The sequence below is a fragment of the Stegostoma tigrinum genome, chromosome 15, assembly GCF_030684315.1.
Source record: "Stegostoma tigrinum isolate sSteTig4 chromosome 15, sSteTig4.hap1, whole genome shotgun sequence".
NCBI classification, from domain to species: Eukaryota; Metazoa; Chordata; class Chondrichthyes; order Orectolobiformes; family Stegostomatidae; genus Stegostoma; species Stegostoma tigrinum.
Genome location: NC_081368.1, coordinates 61,189,239 through 61,207,858, shown reverse-complemented (window position 1 = coordinate 61,207,858; position 18,620 = coordinate 61,189,239). Strand labels below are relative to the sequence as shown.

Sequence of the window (18,620 nt, the reverse complement as noted above, 5' to 3'; positions counted from 1 at the left end):
ATTTTGCCCTGTTTTACACATGAATGTGCAGAGGGTTCTTGTGGTGCAGTGGCAGTATCCCAAACTCTGGACTAACGGGCCTGAGTTCAATCCTGCCTGTGCCAGAGGTGTTGTAGTTTGCCTGAACAGGTTGATTAGAAAATATCGACATAAGTGTGCAGTAGGGTCTATTGGCACAGTGATAACATCCCTGTCTCTGGGTCGGAAGGTCCAGGTTCAAGTCCCATTTGCTCTGGAGATGTGTTATAACATGTCTGAACAGGTTAAATTAAAATAGCTACATAAACATGTAACCTGAAACGGAGCATTAGAGTGACTTTTACTCCATGATTGAAGCAGACTTTGTTGCCATATCTGGTCTGGGATGGGTGCCTGATTCTTCTCACCATCTCACAGTGATTAATAATTGAATCTCTTTCAATTAACTCTCTGTACGAGGTTGTAGACTTGCTTGCTGAACTGGTGGGTTTGGTTGCAGACATTTCGTCACCGTGCTAGGTAACATCATCAGTGCGCCTCTGGTGAAGTGTCAGTGTTCTGTCCCACTTGTTATTTATATGCCTCGGTTTGCTCAGGTGTTTGGTATTACTTCCAGTTCTGCCTTCTTGAAAAGTTTAAGTCTCTGTTCCTTAAGGTTTTGTCCTTTGTGTCGCACTGCTCCTTCTTTACATCAGTGGCATCCATCATTCCATCATGTAAACCCATCCACTTTCTCACAAATGATTTCGCTCCACATTCAACAACTGACATGAGATGGCACAACACCTAGGATTCTCACAGTGCAGTCGCTGAATCATTACACCTCAATCTTGCCTACACCCTGCTGTGTGGGACAATAAAATTATGGTTTCTTTCCTTCTTCAAAGTTGTTTCTTCTATCCTGCACAAGGCAAACCGAAAGCTGAAACCAATGGCCTTTTGTTTTCAAACAAACAATGTCAGCCTGAATATGAATAGCCTCCAGTAGAATGCTAGCACATTTCCTCTGGTACAAAGGGTTTAAAAAAAAGCAGTTTCCTCTTTCTTTTCCACTTCAGAGCTCCTCTCTTTTTATAAGTAACCCAAAATATGAGTACTGCTGCCATATCCAGACGTGTCTTCCAGAACTCAACTAATACTTCTGGGCTTTCTTCCCAGGGCATCCTGCTGTGTTTCTGCCACATTGTTATTACTGCAATCAACATTCCTCTCAATGTCACTCCTCTGACTCTGTCACCCTATCTCCTTTCCTGCTCCCTGCAGCCTTCCTGTGTTGACTCAAGGGCCTTACTCCAATTTACTCTAACTCGTTCTTTCCTTAAAACTGAGGAATGTCTATTAAGAATCTGGAAGTCCTTTGGCACCAGCTGTCCGAGCAATTTACGTCATGCCATACTCCCTACTCCCTCTCCATAAACCTACACATTTCTCCTGTGCAGGTAACTGTAAAATTCACTTTGTTGAATGTTTCCATTGAACCTGTCTCTATCACATGCTCAGGTATACATTTCATTCACAGATTCTTTTCCTCATGTCACTGTTTTGATTCTTTTATCAATTACTCTGAATCTACATCCTCTCATTCTCGATATTTTTATGATGGGAAACAGTTTCTCCCCATCTACTCTGTCTAGACCCCTCACGGTTTTGAATATCTCTGTTTCAGCCCCTAACAGTCATCTATTCTCCAAGGAAAATGCTCTGATCTTCCCCAATCTATCTTCGTAACAAATTCCTCAACCTTGGAACCTTTATCATAGCTTTTTTTTTCTCCTATGCTCTCTCCAATACCATCACACCTTTGTTAAAGTGTTGCCCCAGGACAAAATGCTCTAGTTGAGACTGAACCAATGTTTTATTCAGCTTAGCTTTGTCTCCTTGCTGTTCTGTTCTATACTCCTATTAATAAAAACCAGAATGCTGTGTGCTCTTTCAACTTGTCCTGCTACTTTCAATTACCTATGTATGTATCTACCCAGATCCCACTCCTCCTACACCCCCTTGGAGTTGTACACTCTTCTTGCAGCATCTCGAGATGTCCTTCTGACAAAAATGAATCTCTTCACGTTTCTTGTTCTTGTGTTTTTTCAATAAATCCTGCAACTATTTTATTTGCCCAAACCTCAGTGTTAGCTATTTTCAATCATTTCAAGATTTAGAACTCAAATTTAGTGTCACCTAATCACCATGCCATGACATGCTTCCTTTTTATCTACTGTCTTTCAATGGAGGTGGTTGCTGACATTTATGGGCCCTACATTTTCGCTTTGTTTCTCAGTAATAAGACATGGAGAAAATTTAATTGCCTGGGTTCTCACTGAGCAGAGAGAGCACATTGCGTCAGAAACTATTCATATTGCTCCCATGGGTACAAACATGACTGAAAAACAGAACGTTCCCATATCCAGGCAGCATCACCACAAGAGTTTTACCAGGTATGTCCTGTTTCATTGAAGAAAGTTGCTACCCTGAATGAGGCTTCTGCGTATTTTAAAAATAGTGAACTAATAACTGACTTTGAAACTTGATCTACTCCCTTGTTGGTAATCTGACTTAGCTGAATAAACACTTTTGAAGCGTCATTCCTGTTATCATGTTGAAATTGTGGCACTCAATTTGCATACAGCAAGCCCCACAACAGCAATGAGCAAATGCCCTAACTTTCTACATTTCTGATTTTTTTAGACTTGATCCAACAGTGATGCTTTTGCTTTTCCACATGTTGGCAGATTCAATTTTTGCCTGTCCAACTTTGATGAGTTTGTGACCATTTCAGAGTGCTAAGTTGCTGCTGAAATGCCTGTGCAGTCGGTGATGAAAGTTGAACAACGCAAGCACAACGGGACATATGTTATCTGCTGGTGGATGCAAATCTTCTGTATTTAACCATTTTCCCTCAAGTTGCATCCGTTGGTTTGTGTTGTGATTCAGACTTCGAGTCCTTGGAACTCACTAGATTTTAATTGTTCTAGTGAGGCTTGAATAACTGGGATGCTGCTTTCTGTGGGAACAATAGCTTTATTGGGTTCTGTGGAATGTACATCTACTCCATCTCAAAAATAATGCATTTTTTAAAATGACTTGAATTGTGATAATTGTTAAAAGCACCAACACAGATATAAAATATTGGCCCTCCTTTCAGTTTTGGACTCGAGGCGTTTCGTTGGGGAGTTGTCGAGCAAAGGCTGTACTCCCTCATGGCTTTGAGGGTGTTATGGTGGGAGGTGGGTGTCGAAATAGTTGTATTACACGGGGTGGGCATTCATGGGGATCTGGGGAACTGACTTGGCGATTTATTTGTAGTTCAGAGAGATTGGACAGTGCAAATATTGAAAATTCAGAATAATTTCAGAGCAATTAGATTAAACCATTACCGATGTTAAAACATTTTAACATGCCAGTTGGGAAGCTGGTATGAAACAATGGGACATTAGGAGTTGGCTGGATACTGTATCTCATGACTAACTAGACTGAATGTTGATGTACAAAATGAATTTAGTTTTTAAGATGTGTACTACTTGGATAGCTCCAGCTTAAAGGCTCAGAAAGTGGGATATCAACATGCAATTTTTTGTTTGTTTATTAGACTAAGGTTAAGATAACATAACCATAGTTTTTTTTAGACTATAGGGCTCCTCTGTTATGAGAGAGATGACTAGTGGTTGTATAACCAGAGGGCCAGTATGTTTCAGACAAGGATAGAGATTGGGAAGGAGAGTCCTTTATGGTAAACTTAGTGAGTGTGGGAAATAAGCCCACACAGTTTGCATCATTCTGCATTGCAGGCCAGCCAAACAGCCAACCTAACCCCATTATATGAATGCAAGGGGAAACCATTTTCACCTGTAAACCCAAGGTAAAAGCGTTGGGAGAAAGCTGCCATTTGTCAGGAGTTTTTTTGTTTTCTATCCGACGCTCAGAGTCATGCACTACAGAAATTGCGCTTTGGCTAACCAAGTCTGCACCAATAAAAAATAAAACCAACACCAATCTACACTAAGATAATGAAATGTGAGGCTGGATGAACACAGCAGGCCCAGCAGCATCTCAGGAGCACAAAAGCTGACGTTTCAGGCCTAGACCCTTCATCAGTAATCCCACATTCCAGCACTTGGTTCATCGATTTGAATTTTACACATTCCAAAGGCTCATTGTGAGGTTGTGAGGTTCCCTGCCTCAGCTAAGTTTCCAAACAGTGCATTACAGATCCCCAGCATCCTCTGGGTGAAGAACACTTGCCTCAAATCATCTCAAACTTTGTCTTTCACCTTAAGATTATGCTCCCTCATTACCGACCCTTGAACTAAGGGGACCAGTTGCTTCCTCTCCACCCTGTCCACACCATTCCTACTCTTTAGTACCTCAATCAGGAGCCCCTTAGCATTCTGTGCTCGAAGGAAAACAACCCAAGCTTACCCAGCTTCTCTTCATAGCCGAATTGCCATGTCTTCTTCAGGGTCATTCAAAGGCTGGTTGAAAACATTTGTAAATGTGTGTATTTTTTTTTCCCTCCTGCCCATTTTTCCAGTTCATACTTCTGAGCAAATGTATTAACACTGGTGTATTTGCTTCTTCCTCCTCCTTTTTTTGTTGGAGTACTTGTGTGTCCTTGTACCCATGCCATCATGCCCAGCGCAATGCCATATGCTCGGAATAAGACAGTAAAAGCCTCCTCTCCCCTCTCCATTTTTTTTTTGTTTTGGGACTTTCCTAAAAAGGGATGTCACAGTTAGCGAAGCTTTCCAACAATAAGGATTTTAGTTAAACTGCAATTTTTTTCCCCCCCCATCTATTTTTTGTGAATTTGGTCTGAACAAGGCAGTAACTGAGCTCATTCAAGGTTAAGCAGCAGAATGTAGCACTCATGCAGTCACCATCTTCTAGAACATTCTTGGTTGTCTCAGCAAACATCCCCCAAACCTCAGTCATCATCCCTGCCCTCGGTTTCGGTGTCCATTTTGGTTCATTTCCTCATTGTTGCACCCTCTTGAATCTTACTGTGTTTGTGGGTGAGATGTGCTGTAAACTTGCATGTTTGACATCAAATGCCTCCTTATTGGCAGTTTTGAGAAGTGCAAAACCACTTCTTTGTGCATCCAATCAGAAAATTTAAATTATACAGGGGGAAGTAAAGAAGTGCACAGCCTCAAGTGGAGCTGTGACTCTCGAATGTATTTTCCTGCTTTACTTTGATAGTAACGCAATTGACTGAAACAGAAATGCAGCACAGTTTCTTGCACGGCTAATCTGGCCTCAGCTATGTTTGCAGTCATGCTTGTCAGGTCGGGTCTAGTCCTGTCAAGTATGCTAATTGTACGTAAATACTTCGCAGAAGAGATATGGCAGTGTCATCATCATGTTACTGGCTAATACTCAAAGGGATCTGACTTTCAATCACGTTCTAACATTTTGAGAATTTAGATTCACTTTTATAGATTTTGAAGCCTCGAACATTGAAAATAACATTGAAGCTCTCGGACTGACGGAAATGTTCATCTGGTTCCCTATTGCCCTGTTTAGGGAAGGAAACTCTCACTCCTGCCCGAACTATCCTAGATGTGAGTCTAGTCCCACAATAACATGGTTGGCTCTTAGATGTTGTCTTAAGTGTCATAGCAAGTCACTAAATTATATTAAACTGCAATATTGTATTCTTCACAGTGAAGCAGTTCAAGAAAGATGTACCACTAGAAATGGGCAATAAATGTCGCTCTTAACAGTGATAACATCTTGAGATTGACTTTTTAAAAATACTATTGCGTCTTTGGAAAGGAAATTTCTTGCACAGTTGTGCACACAGGCAGTTGAGTGTTTAAAAGCAATAGCTGCATCACTTGGACATCGCACAGGCTAGAATAGAAATGTGCCATTATTGTCAAAATTTCTTTGCAATTTGTTTTGTTTGAGATAGTTTCACGGTTTACTTCCAGTAATGTTCATGTACCGCTTCTGGCCAGAGCTTAGGTTCAGAAACTGTGCTCTGACTGCAAATAAATGAATCAGAAACGTTGTGCATCTAAAGTGAAATTTCATAAACTTAGAATGCTCCAAAATGCTTTACATCCAATGAAATACTTCTAAGTTTAGCCATTGTTGTAATGGAATAAACATGTCTGTAACTGTGCAACTGTGAATTTGGAGACATGGCAAATTAAGCTACATGTTTATTTTAGTGGGAAAGCTCAGCAGGTCTCAGCGTCAGTGGAGAGAAATCTGAGTTAATGTTTTGGTTTGAGTGACCCTTCCTCAGAACCTAAGGGTCACTCAATCTGAAATGTTAACTCAGATTTCTCTCCACAGATGCCAGACCTGCTAAGCTTTTCCAGCAACCTCTGTTTTGTGTCTGATTTACAGCATCCGCAGTTTTTTCAGCTTTTGTTTGTTTTGTGCTTTAACTGCAGAATAACAAGTGGTAATTATTGATGAGGGGTAATTTGTGCTCTCTTCTAGGAAACAGTGCTATAAAATTATTCATATTTGGCTTGAAAGGGCAGATAGGCCTTGATTTAGTGTGATATATGACAAGTGAGTTCCCTGATGGTGCAGCTTTTGCATTGGCAGTGTAGGCCTGAGTTTTATGCCTGAAGTGGAACAAGAACATCCAACTTAGGGTCAAGGCTGATAGTACTGAGCCAGGTCTGAAATGTGAAGCTGCAGAGAAACTCGGTTGATTTGCACTCCATGATTTCATTGATATCAAGTCTTGGGCTTTTACTGCTGCTCCCAGGAGTCTACTATAAGCTCCTCTGCACCAGCCCTTCTGCTGTTGTCAATCTATAGGTAATCCCATTGCACCTCCTCCTGTAGCTCCCTCTTCTCAGCTATTGGTTGTGATGGTTGATTACCTTACAGATACCTTCTCTCAACTTACAAGAGCTCAAGAAATAGAAGTGTGCCACACAGGTTGTGGTGCTTTCATCACCATGCAGTATAATCATGGCTGATCTTGAGTGTCATCTTGACGTTCCTACTTGCATCCCATGGTTCTGTGAGAGACCAAAATTTGCCTTTCCCATCCTTAAGTATAGTCAGAACTGCTCCACCATGTCGTAGAGAATTCTAAAGAGTCATATCCCTTTAGTGAAGAAATCTTTCCTCATCTCAGGGTCTGCTACAACTCCTGCTCCCCCTTTCAGTCTTGTAAACACTTTTTGATGGGATTGTAGAATATTTTGCACAGGCGGTCAACAAACTACAGAACTCTTGTCTACCTCTGCATTGAGACAGATATCAAACTGCACCAAAAGAAAAATGGTGGGGGAGACCTTTAGATGGTATTGCAGATGTAGCAATGTATGGTTATGTTGGCGTTACAGACTTGGGAAAAAAAACCTTTTGTGCCATGTGGGCATCATTGGTAAAGCCAGGGATGGTTGCCCATGCCTACTTGTCCTGGAACTGACTGGTTTTGCATGGCCATTTCAGATGGCACGTGCAGCCAATGAAGTACTTTTCCCTTTGCACTTCATGAAGTGCAAACATTGCTTAAATGTCAGAAATGCAGCAGCCAGTTTGTGCATAGCAAACACCCAGCAAGATAATGACCAGAAAAAGACCACTGTTTTACAGTACCGTTTGGTGAGGGAGAAATGTTGGCCAGGACACCAGCTCCTTTCTGAAATAATGCTGGGAATATTTCTGTCCATCTGGCAGGGCGGGTGGGGACCTGTTTTAAATTCTAATTGAGCCATCAATATCCCTAATAGGGCAACAGTCCCTCAGTCCTACACTGCCCTGTCAGCCCGGAAACATTGCAGTGTGGTGGGGAAAGGTGCTGTGCGGCAAGAAAAAAAAAACTGGCTTTTCAGCAATCCCTGGTACAAAGTAGCTACTATCTCTTCGTTTAAGAACCTCTCCTTTGGAGACTGTATCTCCCATAGCCTTTCCACTGCAAACGATTTGGTGGGGAGAATGGATTTGGGGATGCATTACTGAGGTTGCATTTTTTTTCCTCTGAGATATACTGGCACTTCTCACCCTGCACTGCCATTGGTGTAAAGGTGTAGAGCTGGATGAACACAGCAGGCCAAGCAGCATCAGAGGAGCAGGAAGACTGACGTTTCGGGCCTAGACCCTTCTTCAGAAGTAGGGGAGGGGAAGGGAGTTCTGAAATAAATAACAAGGTGTAGAGCTGCAGGGTGTTCAGTCTTTACACCGTGGGCCTGATGGCTGTTTAATTTTAGCTTCTGTCCCTTGAGCTTTGATTCCAGTCTGAAACCAATCAAAGACCTTGAGCATGAGGCTGAATTTACATCATGCTGCACATCTGAGCTTTGGCCATTTGATCATTTTTTGTTATACACTTAAAAAATTAAAGCTGTAATTTCTGGTTTATAAGCTGCTTATTCCTTTGATTGAAATGTTGTCAGCTGGCACAAAGCTGAGCCATCCTACTTTTGAATTGGCCCCATTCTAAAAGATTGTATCTTTTAAGAGATTGTATCTTTTAGAAAATGAACTTGTACCTGGAGGTGGTGGATTTGAAAAAGAGCTCTTTAAAAACAACCTGTATGAGACATACAACTTCATTGACCTCTCTATTTCGAATGTCTGCTAATGTAGTATTTTTTGTGTCAGATGATTACAACTGAGCAGACTTGTACAGAGATTGTGTACAGAAAAATGAGAGAGGTGGGATAAGCTCATAAGTCGAGCAACTGCTTAATGGGAATAGATGATTCCTATCAATTACTTTTCTGACTCGTGAACGCTTGTATTTAAGCACACCTTGTCATTCAAAATGTCCTTGCTTCACACTGGGGCTGCAAACTCATGTGAAACGAACATTCATGGGAGACAGGGTGAGAATGCTGAATCTGAGCATGTTTGAATTCAGAAAATATATCAAATCCTGGACTTTGAGTGGGAGGACCCTTTTACAGTGTAAAGCTGATCTGAATTTACAGCTGCGATGTGCAAAAGGTCAAAGTCCATCTGGGCTGACATGCACCAAATAGCATATTGATTAGAGAGGGAGAATTAATTTGGAGAATCATTACAAAAAAAATAGCATTCTTTTCCTCTGTCAGAGTAAACTAACCAGAATGGAGGATGTAAAAGCTTTCCATCAGGTATGGATTGAAGGCTGTTCAAGTTTCATTAGAAAAGGTATGAGGAAGGACAAGAACTGACTGTTATCTTTTTGGAGATTTCTGCTGAGGGGAATCATCAGATGATTTAGCCATAAGACTTACTAAGTTGGTCTATTCTTTTGTAATGTTTTCTACTTCAAAACATAGTAACTGTAGTGAATAGAAATATTTGTTACAGTTTTATAAGCTGTTCCTTTTAATTAAGGTCGCTTCATTCAAATTATTCAAGAGCTCGAACTTCTACAATCTCAAACCTTGCTGTGTTAATTAAGTTGCTTACTTGAAATGACTTCATGATTTGATTTACCTTCAATTAAAGTAAAATTACTGTTGATCAGTACAGCTTTATTAGCAAGGCAGATATCTGGTCAATCAGCAGTCACCTAATCTCGTGGAATAGCAGCCATTCAACTTGTCAAATAACAATCATTCATATAAAACCTATTCCAGACAGAAGGGAAATCTGAAATCTAGCAAAACTACAAATCCTTTGAAAGACCCGCTTCTCGATTCCTGGCATTACTGCCAAGCTCATAGCTTTTGTATGTTTGGATACTCACGATTAAACTCCAAAATTTGAAAACCAGTGGTAAAGCTCATTTATGGATTCAGTTTATGCTAGAATAATATTTTAAGTCATTTCTTGTTTAGTTCTGACCACCTTCTGTACAAAAGCAGTCTTGAGGCACACTGCAGAACGGAGTACAAAATCTAGTCTGATGCTGCAACTGCAATACCGCCGAGTTACAGACTGTTGTCAGTTCAGCCAAGACATTAAAACCAGGATATTTCTATCCTCTTGGGTAGCTGTTAAAGACTGCACGGTAAAATGTTAAAGATTCTGAAGTGGCTGAACCTCTGAGCATAGGAACTGGAATGAGCAGTTTAGATCCTTGAACCTGTTCTGTTGGTAGATTAGATCATGGCTGACCCATGACCTAACTCCACATACCTGTCATATCCCTTAACACCTTGGTTAACAAAGATCTATTAATCTCCAATCTACCAGGCTTTATATTTAATGCTTCTGTAAAAATAGAGGAGAGGAATGTAGTTCAGATGCACTAAACATTCATATGTGAACATTGCAGTTTAAAAGTTCTACCCTTTTCTCTATTTTCCAGGTGATATTTATTAATAAATGGAAACAGAAGTGGAATTCGTAGACATATGAAAAGGCGCTCTGGTGAGATGGATGTTTTGTGTTCTGCTTAACTATTTGTTCTATTTAATAAATAGCTTCTTTCATTAAATTGAATGAACAATATTGAAATATTGTTGACAGTGGCCTAGCCCTTATATTACAACATCAGCCGCAAGCATAAACAGCATTCCATGAAGGTGTAACTGTTTACCAGATGTTCTGTGTGAACATCACGATTAAATGTGACTTCTGCAAAGAGCATGTACAAACTGGGAGTTAATAGACCGTTTGCAAGTTCGGTTTTTAAGAAGACCAATACATCACTGCCATTGAAAACCATGTTTATCGAACAGTGCTCGAATAGTGAGGACATAAGGCTGATCATACATCATTCTCCTTGTAGGGGAGAATGTTAGGGGAAGATTTTTATGGACCTTTCAAAACGCTGAAAGATTTTTTAAGAGTAAATGATGAGCGCTGTTTCCACAAATAGGAAGGCTTGTATCTGAATCTTCACTGTAATTGGCAAAAAATTCTGAGGTGAGGAGAGGAAAATTAATAGTTACTTTCAAGAGGGTATTGAATAAATACTTGAAAAGGCAAAGATTTCAGGGTTATTGGGAATGAACAGAGGAGTAGGACGAATTGGAAAAAGGCGCAATGGGTACTACACTATGAGGCTGTTTCCAATGTGATCAACATTATGTTGGGGCTGACTGTGTGGAGGTTCCCACTTAGAGAAAGGGCTGAGAAACTTGCGAAGCAGTCTTTTATTAATGTATAGCTACTTGGAGATGATACTCTTACTGGCTGCACAGTTCTGGCTATAGATCATTCGAGAATGTTCAGGAAAACCATGCATTTCCTAAAAGTAAGAACCTGCCCACTCAAGTTACAACACATAGTTGATAATTTGGCTAATATGGAGACATTGAGAGCCAGACCCCAAGTGGTGAATTGGTGATTTTCCATTTCCTTTTGTGCCTTTGTTGTCTAAAGCTGTATGCAACTAAAGCCATCTTGTGAATTTGTTACATTCAAGAGGATTTTTGCTGTCTTGTTTAAAATGCAGTGTCTGCATTACAAAGGCATTATAGCTCCCAGCGAGCGTGTTGTACAGCCAGAGCAGGTATTGATCAAGATGCAAAGATTGTAATTCTGTGTCAGTCATACTTCTGTGAATAGATTACTCATTACCCTTGTGTGATAATATAACTTAGTTCTCTAAACAGAAACTTATCAGTTTTATGGATGGGTAGGGCAAGAAAATAGCTTTTAGTGCTGATGATTTTGGCTGAAATGTTTAAACCTTATTCTGGCAATAATCAATTTTGTATGTAAGCAGTATTCCATGTAATAATGATATTGACTGGAAAATCCAGGCTACAGAGTGAACCAAAGCTGATCTATTGATAATGCACATTCCCCATATGCTGTACATTTTACCAACACCAATCTGCTTCACCTTCAGCAATCTTAATGCCCTCCCACCCACTCCCCTGTCGTATTCTAAACTCTGCCTCTAAACCCACACTTTTCTCCACATCTTCCCTGCATACAACGCCTTGACAAGATCTCCTGCTCTGATTTGGAATCCAGTTACCTATCTATTCGTGATCCTACCAGACAACTACATCCCCAGTTGTTTTCATGTCTGTAAGGCATTATGTGAAATTTATTGATGTTTATGATGCCATAAAAATGTATGCTGTTGTTATTTCTGTGTAGATTTTAAATCTGTGACAACTTGGAAGAAGTTGAGCAGTTCTGTCTTAACTTGAAATTATTTTAAGTCTTCTTCTGCTTAATTGCAATGTGCTTAATCATCAGTGATTCAGATGTTATGGGTTTCTGGATTTCTTCAATCCATTTTAATTAGCCTCCTTCTCAGTACTAAGTACATCTTTATGGTTTGAATGCAATCTGTCTTTCTGAGTTAAAGCTTCATTATTGATTAGAATTAAGTATTTTGCAAGATGCTTTACATTTCTCAACATGCCCAGCATGTTATCAAGAATGGTCCCTAGAAAATATTTTGCATCTTGGCATGCGAGATTTCCATTGTTGGTTACATTTTCAATGAATCTAAACAATCTTCAGTGAAAAATGAGTCTCAAAACAATGTGATGAGCTATTTTGGAAAGTGTGCTGATGCTCAAGTTTCATGACCTGGGGTCATTACCAAATTGTGAATGAAATCAATCAAAATCCTTAGTTTACCTGCCTAACACATTCAGATTGAATACAATATATTGACCAAGTTTCTATACTTAATAAGAACTTAATGTTTCTTACAAACAGATCAATTCTAACCTTAGGTGATCAAAATATTAATGACAACTTATAACCCTTAAAATCTACCCCTTCTTCAGGACTTACATGTAGACTGAAACAGACAAACAGCAAAAAAAAATTCTGTAGGTGGTAGAAAAGAAATTAGGGTAATGTGTTTCTATAGTGCTAGTCCACAGGATTTAATGAGTTATCATTTTGCTTCTTCTGTGTCACTGTGTTCTCCTTCTTTCCAAGTCATTTTAGTTCTTTGCTGAAGAACAGGGTGTCAGCACACCAATTGTTTAGTCACTTGGTCAATGTTGAGAGGCAGCAGCCTTTGGGAAATGATGACTGTGAATAACTGGCTACATTCTAATTCTTTTGGTAAATCTTCACAAGAATTTTCAGAGTGTAGTGGCTTGCTGCTGCTCTATTATCCACATACTAGGCTGCCCATCTGTTCAGGAGCCAATAAATAATGTTGCTGTGTGACCTACACGTTGGTCCTGATTGGAAATCCAATAAGCTGATTTCTCTTTCTCTGGGCAACACTGCCCTAACCGCACCCACACATGCACACGTGCCCCCCCACACACGCGCACACAGACACACACACACACACACACACACACACACACACACACACACACACACACACACACACAGACACACACACACACACACACTTGTTCTGCTGCTTCAACAAGACAACGGTGTGAATACAAGCGACAGTGAGTTCCAGCATATTGTTTTAAAACTGCAACATCATCTTCCCCACTTTCCTTGGTTTCCAACAGTATACCCTTTTTACCATTTTGGCCCACAGTCCAAAATTAAAGAAAGCTAAAAGGATTTATTCTTTACCACTAATAAAGCCTTGATATGAAACAGCTATAAAAGATGAGATGCAATCATTTGGTAATATAGAGCTTGGGTTTTGCTTGGAAAAGGAAAGTGCATTTTTGCTAAACTTTTTGAATTGCACTCACTCAGACCATTTGCAAGAATTTCCAAAGGGCAAATAAGATTTATACTGTGTTTGAAAAGTGTGCTGATTCATTGGCAAGTGGCCTGTCATTGGTACATCTATCGTCATGGAGAATGTGCCAGTTAGCTATTGACTAGAGGTTTAATGTCAACTGTTGTTTAGATTTTAAATCAGACAGTTTGACACTGATTGGTGAAGCATTACCATGAGAAACAAACAGGGAGTGGCTGTTAGCACTTTTGTTGAGTTGTAACAGGTGCAGTGTGTGTACATGTTCTTTCTGGTTGCAATGAACAGGTTTCTGTGTATTAATATGTAGCTCTCAACGCACACAAATGCTCCATTACTATGACCCTGACTGAGAATCGTAAACTCATTGACAATGTAATCCTTCACACAATCCCCAGATTATTTAGCAAGCATTGTCCAATCGTCCATTGGATGCTGTGTGAGTTTTGCGAGTGTGGGACTGAAACAGTTATGACCTTTGCTTGTTACAACAGGCAAAAGGATACGCTGCTTGGTATGATATATCAGTCATTGTGATGTGTACCTAACATCACTGAAAATCAGACACCGAATTACTCATTTGAAAGGCAGAACATAGCTTGCTAGCAATATCCTGTTATTGGCCAAACATCCACACTTGCAAGTCTCACAACACACTATCCAAAGTTAGATGTTATTCTGCATGTGGACGTCCACCACAAATATCCTGAATGTGCTAGGAATTAGACTGATAATCCAGGACTGTCAGTCAGATTCACAGTGTGAAGCACTTTCAGTGTGCTGGAAGCATACATTAATAGAAAGGCTGTGTTTGCAGACAGAATGAAAGTGCAACATGTGCAGTGTGTACACAAGTCGGGTTTAGATATCTTCTTACTCTTTGATCTGCAAACCACATCAGGTCCAAATTTTAGCTAACTCCATCAGCAAAGAGACATGCAGATAGATTGAAACCAGAGAACTTCCAGCTGTACCCATGTAATGTGCTGAAAGCTGTATTCAAACTGATCTTTAAATTAGTTACCCTTCATTTGCAATTTCTTCACTGATCTGAAGAAGTAATTTCTTTTGCAAATTTTCAAGATTCACTGTTGTTTAGTTCCAATTCCCAAAACACGAATACTGTCTGAATGCACTTCTTGCAAAGATTACAAATGTTTTGTTCCCAGTTCTCGAGCTAAGTTAAGCTTACCTGCTCTGCTATGATCTAACATTCCTAGCTGTTAACCTCCTTAAGGCAACAAACCTCCAAGAGTGATTGGCTTTAACCATGCTGTAATTGCATTAATTCCATTTTCTGTAGTTAAACTTTAATTTATCAACTTCTCCTGTTTCTCGACTGCTTATTTTATATTGCCTGTTTATTTACCCTCACCGAAGTATATCACTTCACACTTCACACTGAAATTTCACCAGCCCTCTCGATATCAATTGCTGCCCTCCCCAAAGGTTATGATACTTGTAAGTTTGACATCAGCAAATTAATTTGTGTCCTCCATCTTCATATTCTGACTCAACAATACAGGTCAACTGCTACCTATCGCAGCAAACCCAGCTGTATACCTATCTCCAGTCTTAGAAAGGGGCCATTCGCCATTACACTGCTTCTTCTAACTCAGCCAATATGTCCATGTCACGCGGACTTAGACATTGTAGACAAATCTCTATCATTTTATCAAAACCCTTTTTTGGAGGTGTCCATGCACCACACCAATTGTTATATGCTCACCAACTCTACCTGTTATCTTATCAAAAAACTCAATCAAATTATTCAACAGAATCTGTGCTCAGTAAATCTATGCTGACTTTAACTAACTAGTCTACATTAGTAAATTACTGCTAATTTTGTCCCAAATCATCATTTTAAAAAAGCTTTGCTACCATTGAGATTAAACTGGCTGGCTTAAGGTATTGGCGGTATCCTGAACTTTACATTTGCATTTCCCCACACCTTTGCCACCACCCTGTACCTAAGGATGATAGTAAGACTGTGATCGGTGCCTCTCTGATCCATGCTTTTGTCTAGTTTCCTCAGTGGCAGATCTCATTGGTCTAGATGATTTGTCAACTTCACATCTGACCAACTTTTCCAATACCTCCTGCATATCAATTTGTAGCCCATCTACTATCTCAAACGCTTCCTCGTTCGCTATATGATTTTTATTTGAGTCTTCTTCCTTGAAAACAACACATGCAAAGTGCTCATTTAGAACTTCAGCCACCCATTCCTTCTCCATTCCCAATTCTGCTTTTTGATCCCTAATCAGCCCAACCATTCCTTATGCCTATAGAACACCATTAGATTAGCTGCCAGTTTCATCCCGTACCCTCCGGATGCTTCCCATTAGCGTTTGTGCTTGCCTTTTGAACTTGCTGTATTCACCCTGGTTCCCATTGCATTACCAATCTGATATCTGCCATACACCGTCCTTTTTCTGCTTCATCTTAGTTTACGAAATGTGAGACTATCTCGTAATAATTTCAGACATAGCGAGAACTTTTTCTGAAGAAGGGTCCTGACCCGAAATGTCAACTTTCCCACTCCTTTGACATTGCCTGACCTGCTGTGTTTCTCCAGCTCCACACCGTGTTGTTTCATGATACTTTCAACTTTGTTTGCCATATTGGGGGAATGTACCTTGATTGTAGCTGAACAATCTTTCTGTTCTTACCACACAGTTATACTTACCCCATGATTCGTATTAGCTTGGGCCAGTTTCATGTTCAGCCCACTAAAATTGGCCCTCTCCTAATAGTTATTGTTATGTAGATTGCATTTAATCTTTTCCCACAATAGACCTTTAATGTTATGATTCTTTGAATGTTCCCCAAATGTTCCCCTGCTGTCACTTGATTCACTGCATTCCCCTAAATTAAGATGCAGCAACGTCCCCATACACGATGTAAAAATACAAAACAAATGCTGGAGGTATTCATTTTCTCAGCGAGCACCTGTAGAGAGAACCTGAGTTAATGTTTCAGGAGATAAGATTTCATCAAAAGTGCCTCTTTCCTTATTTGACTGGATAGACACAGATTTGGAAAACTCTCCTGAATACACTTCAGAAATTTCATTCTCCCCCCTTCCTTTTTGCATGACTATGATCCCAGTCTATATTAGGATAATTAAAATCACCCATTATAAGTTCCCCATTAGTTTTGCAGTTCTCTGCAATTGCCTTGCAAACTTATTCTTCTATGGCATTCCCCACTAGTTGATGATCTTTCAATTAAACATCTTGGTACAATTGCATTTCAAATGTTTCTTAACAAAACAAGTAGATTTTGTGCTTGATCCCTCTCGGACCTCCTCTGTCTCTCTCCAGCAGCATAATATTCTCCTTTAATACTGCTAAGTCTTTCCTTTTTTTTAACCTTCCTTGTCTTTCCTGTTGTGGTGGTGTTCCTTTCTATGTGTAATACAAACAAGAAAGGTTATTCCATTTGTTTGAGGATTTTGTACAGGTTTATTTACAAGTAGAACTAATACAGGAGCAAACCATATACATACTCTCCTTAGTTTATGATGCTGAAACACAGTGACTCTTGCCTTTTTTCATGTTGTGACATCCTGGTCCTGGCTCATTTGCAAGTTGGATTTTTAAAGCAACACTGCTCTTAAAGTGATAATACTCCCCCTTCTATCAAAAAATGATTAACACCAAGTCCTTTGTGATCAGAGATAATGGGAACTGCAGATGCTGGAGAATCCGAGATAACAAAGTGTGGAGATAGATGAACACAGCAGGCCAAGCAGCGTCTTAGGAGCACAAAAGCTGATGTTTCGTGCCTAGACCCTTCATCAGAAAAGGGTCGAGGCCCGAAACGTCAGCTTTTGTGCTCCTAAGACGCTGCTTGGCCTGCTGTGTTCATCTATCTCCACACTTTGTTAACACCAAATCCTTTCCTTTGTTTAAGCAGGTCTTCCATTATCACCACAACAGAATTTTCCCAGTGTATATCTATACCTGTAGCTTATTTATAATGCTCTTCACATATGCACCATGAAGTTAATTCTAACTGTATTGTATTTTCTTTCTTTTCTGACCTCATGTGCTTTACACTTTCACTTTTAGTCCTCATCATTTGTACATTTTTTTTGGCCTTTTCAGATGTTACATCCTGGTTCCCACCCTCTGTCAAGTTAATTTACACTATTGCAAATAAAGCATTAGCAAAGCTCCCACAAGGACATTGGTCCCAACCCCGTTAAGGTGCAACCAGCCTGTCCTTTCCCAAATCCAGATTCAATGTTCCAAATATTCTTCCCTCAGCCATGAATTCATTAGGCTAACCTCCCATTTCAATATTCACAAGCACATTGCATTATCAGAAAACTGATAACTTTCAAGGTTCTGCTTACTGTCCTCATGGCTAGTTTGCTGAAATCCGATGACAGAAGGTCATCCCTCCTTTCAGCTGTGTTGTTGATATGGACCATAACTGCTAGCTGTTCACCTTATTTCTCCCCTCCATCCTATCCGCATTCCCTCTATTTAAATAATGTTGTTTTTCAGTTCTTACTAAAGTGGAAAGCCACATGTTTTCCCACCTTATAATCCACTTGTGCCCTCTCGCAGATCCTATTTCTATCCTTTTGCAGCTCCCTTGTATCCTCCTCAAAACTTGAGATCATGCCTTTTATTGTACTGTTGGCAAATTTGGCTCTGGCTATGCCAGTCATACAGTCATAGAGCCATAGAGCTATGCAGTATTGAAGCAGGCCATTTGGTCCAAATTGTCCATGCTGACCAGATATCCTAAACAAATCTAGTTCCATCCTCCTGGATTTGGCTTATATTCCTTTAAACCATTTCTATTCCAGTATCCTTTGAGATGCCTTTTAAATGTTGTAATTGTGTCAGCATCCACCACTTCCTCTGGCAGCTCATTCCATACATGCACCATCTGCTGCATGAAAATGCTTCCCCTTAGCTCTTTTTTTTTAATCTCTGCTCTCCCATCTTAAACCTGTGCCCTCTGGTTTTGGGCTCCCCCACCCCCCTGAAAAGACCTTGACTATTCACCCTATCCATGTCCCTCATGATTTTGTAAACCTGTACAAGGCCACCCCTCAACCTGTGACGCTCCAGGGAAAATAGCCCCAAACTATTCAGCCTCTCCCTATAGCTCA

General features: G+C 40.1%; 1 protein-coding gene across 8 annotated transcripts in view; it reads left to right on the top strand.

Moving 5' to 3' along the window:
- elf1 (E74-like ETS transcription factor 1) overlaps window positions 1-18,620 on the top strand; it is a 263,652-nt gene that overhangs the window by 120,648 nt on the left and 124,384 nt on the right. For all 8 annotated transcript variants that reach the window (XM_048544403.2, XM_048544400.2, XM_059651490.1 and 5 more), the window contains one exon: window positions 10,196-10,257. The gene's annotated coding sequence lies outside the window, so the exon portion shown is untranslated. The remainder of the gene's footprint in view (window positions 1-10,195; window positions 10,258-18,620) is intronic.